The sequence below is a fragment of the Zingiber officinale genome, chromosome 9A (assembly GCF_018446385.1).
Source record: "Zingiber officinale cultivar Zhangliang chromosome 9A, Zo_v1.1, whole genome shotgun sequence".
Lineage (NCBI taxonomy): Eukaryota > Viridiplantae > Streptophyta > Magnoliopsida > Zingiberales > Zingiberaceae > Zingiber > Zingiber officinale.
In genome coordinates this window covers 29,672,387-29,679,461 of record NC_056002.1, presented here as the reverse complement: position 1 = coordinate 29,679,461, position 7,075 = coordinate 29,672,387, and positions in this window count along the sequence as shown.

Sequence of the window (7,075 nt, the reverse complement as noted above, 5' to 3'; positions counted from 1 at the left end):
TGCCGAGCGCTTCCATTTCTTTGGCTGTCGCGTCTTCGAGCGCCACCACCTTTCTCTTCAGAATGCCGACCATTACCGACTCCATGACGATGTCCGCTGCAAAGGAAAGGAGAAAAATCAGTTAGCAATCAAAGTAAACGCCCAAGTAAAATTCTTACCGAAGCCGCTCGGAAGAGGAGTCCGTATGGGACTCAGACCGAAGATGTACATCACTCCTTCGTGAAGAAACTTATTGATGTCGAGCCGTAGACCGGCTAGCATATTTGAAGCATGGAGGTAGTCCGGTCGGGTCTTGAACTTCTTCAGCTCAGGATTGGGGGGTAGGTCGACCTGCCACTTGGTCCGGAAATTGGCCTGATCGGGCATACGAATATAGAAAAAATACTCCTTCCAATGTTTATTGGAAGAAGGCAGTTTGTTGAAGAAAACTAGGCCGGACCGAGCTTGGAACATGAAGGTGCCCGGCTCGGACTGCTTGGGGTAATAGAAATAAAAAAAGACGTCCGGTCGGAGGGGGATGTTGTGGATTTTGAACAAAACAACAACCCCACAGAGAAGGCGAAAGGTGTTGGGTACTAGACTGCCGAGCGGAACACCGAAAAAGTTACAAACATCTATAATGAAAGGATGTACAGGGAAACGCAGACCGGCAGTAAACTGGTCGCGGAAGACACAGAAAGCTCCGCGCGGCGGCTTGTGTGGCCGAGCGGAGGGACCGGCTAAAAGAAGTTCAAAATCATCGGGGATTTCAAAATTATCGGTCAGAATATCAAAGTCATGCTGATCGAATCGTGACTGTATGGTAGTGTACCAGGGGCCGAGGGACTGTCTTCAGGATGAGAAGAACTAGCCATGGTCCGATCGGAAGAAATCGAAAAGGCAAAAAGGCAAAAGAAAGACGACAGCAAGCGAAAAGAGTACTCTGGAAGCGAAAACTGGGGAAAGAAATGTAAAGAAAGCACCGGAAACAAGAAAGAAAGGAGGAGAACCTTACGAGAAAAAGGAGGATCGAAGGAAGAACACTGGGGATCGACGGAAGCAGGAGAACACGATCGCCGGAGCTCTAGAACGCGAAGGATAACCGGGGGCACGCGAAAGAAGGAGTGAGGCGACGGAGGAGAAAACGAAGATTTTATAGGGTGGAGGCCGGGCGGCCTCCACCGTTGGATCCAGGTCACGAGAATCAAAGCTCGCATCGCACCGTTCATTTCGAACCGCTTCGATCCCATCAAAGCACCACGCCGCCGCCGCCGTACGATGACGACAGTGCGCCACGTGGCATTCAGCCATTCGAAGCATTTAATGAGCGCATGCTCAGCCTTAATGTCGAAGATTGGCGCAGATTACGAGGAGGTCCAAGGAATGTGGCTGTTGACTAACCTTAAGCCCATCCCTGCGGTAGGCCGAGCAGAGGATAATGGCACGAAGGCGCCAGTCCAGTCAGTCGGACTAATCGCCTCCTTCGACTAGACTTGAAGGGGAGGCAAGTGATCCGGCGGTAAGAACAGGGTACCCCCGTTCTGGGGAGTCAACGCCACGTGGAAGTCAAAGGGTCAGGTGGCCGACCGGAGATGGGTGGGTCGAACGCCCGGCCGGCTGACCGGTGTCTAACTGATGGCAAAAGGCGCCCCAGCAGGAAGCTGGGCCCCGGCGCTCATGGTACAGGATCGTAGGACCGAGCGGAGGGCACGCTCGGCCGAAGACATGAGGTAGCATACTGCTAACAGTCTCCACAAAGCACATTACCGAGAATCTCCCAAGTAGACCACTATAGGTGTTCGGCCGGACGTAAGGCAGAGGCTGGCCGACCGGACGCCCGGCCGGGAGCAAGGGGAAAAGGACAAGGGACATCTTTTTTTGACAGCGACATGTTCTATGTTTAGGCCATACTCCAAATCTTACGACAGGGGGTTCCGCTGCCCCATTGAAGACGTGCTTGGACTGTGGCAGTATGGGGTCAGGTAAGCTCACTAACAGGCCCTTACTGGGGTATGGGCTGAGGACACGTGTACACCTCGGTATGTGTGCATCCGCTTCTCCAGAGCCCTATATAAAGGCCCTCATCCTTCGCCGGAGGTACGCATTCTACGATTCTTGGAGCCACTTTCTTGTTGAGCTTTGCCTGACTTGAGCGTCGGAGGGTCGTCGCCGGGAACCCCTTCCCGGCCCGACTTCCTTGCAGATTCGCCGGAGGACCGTACGACCGGTCGGAGATCCACGTCAGCGACTCGGAGAGCGCCACGTGCCCAGCGTCCGTTGATTCAGCTTTCGGACAGGATCAGCATCAATGCTCAATTTTTAGAAGAGGACTATGTTATGAACCACAAGACCATAAGTAAATTTGTTCTTAAGGAAATAATAAAGGACACGTCTGATCTAGTACCAACAGTACAAGATGAGATACCACAAGAAACTGCAACATGTGTCACAAATGATACACAACTACAGACAATGTCTCGTCGTAGTGGGACGGTTGTTAGGCAACCTGAAAGATTCATATTTTTGGGAGAGTCGTCGGACTTGATCCCAAGTAAACATGAACCTGATCCCCGTACATATGACGAAGCACTCAAGATAAAGATGCAACATCTTGGCAAAGAGCAATGAATTCAGAAAAAAAATCTATATATTCTAACAAAGTCTGGGAGCTAGTCGAACCTTCAAATATTGTAAAAACTATTAGATGTAAATGGATCTACAAAAGGAAAAGAGGGACAGACGGAAAGGTGGAAACCTTCAAAGCAAGGCATGTTGCGAAGGGGTATACTCAAAAAGAGGGAATTGATTATGAGGAAACCTTTTCGCCGGTAACTATTCTTAAGTCTATCCAGATACTCTTATCTAGTGCTGCTCATATGGATTATGAGGTTTGGTAAATGGATGTCAAGACTGCTTTCCTTAACGGAAGTCTTGAAGAAAACATCCATATGTAGCAACCAAAGGGGTTTATTGCAAAGGGCAAAGAGCATCTAGTATGTAAGCTCAATCAGTCTATTTATAGACTAAAGCAAGCTTCAAGGTCTTGGAACATCCGGTTTAATGAAGTAATCCAGTCATATGGATTTATTCAGTATCCGGATGAGTCTTGTGTAAAGAAGAAGTGTGATGGAAACGTGATGGTATTTCTTGTACTATACGTAGATAACATTTTATTAGTTGGAAACAATATCAAAGTGTTGTCGGAAGTAAGGGTATGATTGTCCAAGCAATTCGATATGAAAGACTTGGGAGAATGCGCACATATTCTCGCGATCAAGGTAATAAGGGATCGCAAGAAAAGAATGTTGTGTTGATCCCAAGTTTCATATATCGATATGATCCTAGCTCATTTTAGCATGCAAGACTCAAGAAAGGTTTTCTACCTTTTAGGCATGGAGTATCTTTATCTAAAGAGATGTCTCCGAAGACATCAAAAGAGATAGAAAATATGAAGGCAGTTCCTTATGCTTCAGTTGTAGGAAACTTAATGTATACTACGTTATGCACGAGATCAGATATCTGTTTTGCTGTGGGCATGGTTAGCAGATATCAAAGTAATCCAAGACAGGGACATTGGGCTGCCGTAAAACATAGAGATTATATGCTGGTTTACCAAGCAGATGATTTGATCCCTATAGGTTACACGGATTTTGACTTCCAATCAGATAGAGATAATAGTAAGTCAACCTCGGGGTTTTGTGTTTACTTTAGGAGGTAAAGCCATAACAATGGAGGAGTGATAAGCATAGATGCTTTTCAGACTCCACCATGGAAGCTGAGTATGTGGCAGCCTCTGAGGCGACCATAGAAGCTGTATGACTCAGAAACTTCATGATGGACTTAGATGTGATTCCTGGGTTGTCCAAAAATTATTACAGTGTATTGTGATAATAAGTGGTGCAGTAGCAAACTCGAAGGAACCACGGGCCCATAAGGTAAGTAAACACATAGAGCTAAAGTACCACCCAATACGAGACATCGTATAATGAAGAGAAGTTGTTGCCGCCTATATTGCATCAGATGATAACCTGGGAGATCCTTTCACTAAGGCCCTTAAGGCAAGAGCTTTTGATGGGCATGTTGAAGGGTTGGGAATCAAATGTATAACAGGGTATATGGCAGCATAGTCTTTTAGTATAAGTGGGAGATTGTTAGAGTGTATACTAAAAGTTTAGCTTTATATATAAACATATAAGAATCACATTGGTCAAATGCCTACATTTATGCTAAGTGTAGTTGTCCATTTAATTTATATTGTAGATAACATGGTGTGAGGAGACACACAGAAGATCATGTTATCAGATCCTTATAAATTATAAACAGTTGCTCACAACCAAAATGGAATGGGGCAAACCATTGGAGTGGTTGTAGTGTAATTAGGTATTAGTTTATCTTGACTAATAAATTATACTAGTACACTATGAGTGTATTGAGCAGGACCAATTGAGGTAATATTTTTTTATACTGACTATATAAAAGAACAATACCTCTGTTATTATAGAAGTATGTACTCTTAATCATGATATAATAACAAGCACATATACTTAATATTTATTTATTTGATTTATCAAAGAGTGCGATTTAGCTCGTTAAATCAATATGCTCGATAAGTTGGGAAATGATATTATTTATATGATGTGTTGTTGATAATAGAATGAAACTATGTCCTAGTAATCTAGGTTGATGATGTCCTCTTGAGGAGCTCATAAGGATTGTCATGTAAACCCTGCAGGTGGACTTAGTCCGACATGACGATAATGTTGAGTGGTACTACTCTTGGAGCTAGATATTAATTAAGTGAGTTGTCAGTAACTCATTTAATTAGTGGACATTCAATATCCTAAACACAGGGAGACTAATACACTCATGATAAGAAGGAGCTCATATAGTAATATGGGATTGGTGCGGTAGTGCAATAATAACTCTTTAGTGGAATGAGATATTATTGATGAACTTGAGTTGGATGTTCGGGGCGAACACGGGAAGCTCAAGCTCATCGGGAGACCAAAACCAATTCCTCCTCTCAGTCCCTATTTTAGCCTCTTATTTATAAAGTCTTATATCTACCCAAATTCAACTTCTTACCCACCTTAAGATGGCCGACCAAGCCAAGCTTGGAGCTTCAAGCTAGGGCCAACCAAACCAAGGTTAGATGGGTTCAAGTTGTGGCCGACCCTAGCTTGGAGCCCAAGCAAGGGTGGCCGACCACATTGAATTCAAAAGAAAGTTTTATTCTGTAAAATATTTCCTTTTATAGAGATCCATTAAAAGGATTTAAAAGGATGATTTTAATATAAAACTTTCCTTTTTTAGATCGGTCATAAAAGGAAGTTTTTATTTTGTTGAAAACTTTCCTATTATGTTGGTTTTAAAAGAGAGTTTTAAATTTTAAAATATTCCCTTTTATAGCTTTCTACGAAGAAATAAAAGAGATATTTGAAATCTTTCCTTATTTATAGTTATTTATAATGTGAAAGAAAGATTTTAATTTTTTGATAAAACTTTCCTTTCTTGAAACCATATTTTATTTTAAATCTTATCTTTTATAGATATCCATAAAAGAATTTAAAAGAGAGATATTTTAATTTATAAAACATTCCTTTTAGAATTATCCACAAAAGGGATTTTTAAAAGAGAGATTTTAATTTTTATTTTAAATCTTTTCTTGCTTGGAGAATAAGCATGTGGCTGACCATGACAAGAAGAAAAGGAAGTTTTAATTTTTTGTTTTAAAATTTTCCTTTTTAGTCATTGGCAAGGAATATAAGGAAGTTTTAATTATGTTTAAAACTTTCCTTATTTGCCACAACCAAGGAATATAAAAGAGATGGTAGATGTACCTCACCTCACAACAATACATCTTCTATTCCTCTCCTCTCTTCCTTGGTGGTAGCCGACCCTTACTCTTTCTCTCTTTTCCTTTATTTTCCCTCTTGGTGGTCGACGACATATTGGTGTGTAGATCCATTGATGGCCAGTTGCTTGAAGGAGAAGAAGAAGAAAAGGAAGTTCTCTTGTCTAGCATCCCTTGGAGGAAAGTTGATGGCTGAACTTCATCATCTCTTGGAGAAAGTTGGTGGCCGACGACATATTGGTGTGGAGATCCATTGATCGTCGGTTGCTTGAAGGAGAAGAAGAAGAGAAGGAGGTTCTCTTGTCTATCATCCCTTGGAGGAAAGTTGGTGGCTGAACTTCATCATCTCTTGGAGAAAGTTAGTGGCTGAAACTTGAAAGGAAGAAGAAGGCTTGGGTGGATTCTCGTCTTGGTAGATTGTCGCCCACACGACGTCCGAGATAAGAAGAGGAATACAATAGAAGATCAAGAGGTCTATAAGTTAAAGTGGTATAACTAGTTATTAATTTCCACATCATAACTAGTTCATCTTTTGTATAGATCTTGAAAAACTAAACACAAGAGGTTATCGATTTTAATTATCATTTTTTTTATCGATTTTCGTTTCAATTTCATGTTTCGATAATGTGTTTCTATTGATGTCACTATTGTTAAACCTTGTTTACTGTGAGAAGTTTAAATATATGATTTCTTTGAAAAGCTTTGTCTAGGCAGTGATGGATGATCCTATACCCAAGAAGGCCTAGTGCCTCTCCACATTTGACCTGGAAGCCGATCCTTGAAATAGATATTTGAACAACTTCTGTAATATAGTTTAACTTAGAAAGATCACATCGGTTGAACTTGAAGTAAGAATGTTAAGTTTCGTTCCCAATTCAAATTTAACTTCTAAAGGGAAAATTTAGATTAATAATATTAAGCATTGTTTGCAATCCAAATTTAACTTTAGTAGAACACATGGGTAGCTAGGATAGTTCTATGCTTGCACAAATTTTTGTACAGGGGAGCTAGGACGATATTCCGAGTAGCAACCAATAGTTTCGACGTAGTAAACTTCCGAATGTCATAACTTTTAACTCAGATATCAGAATGAGGTGTTCTATGATGTAAAATTAAGCTCGTTTAATGCTTTACACATTTTACTATATACCAATCAATTAGGGGGTGACAATCGATCAGGTAATCGATTGGTTCATGAAGAAGAGTACAAAAAGTGTCTTGATTGATTGGGTAATTGACCAA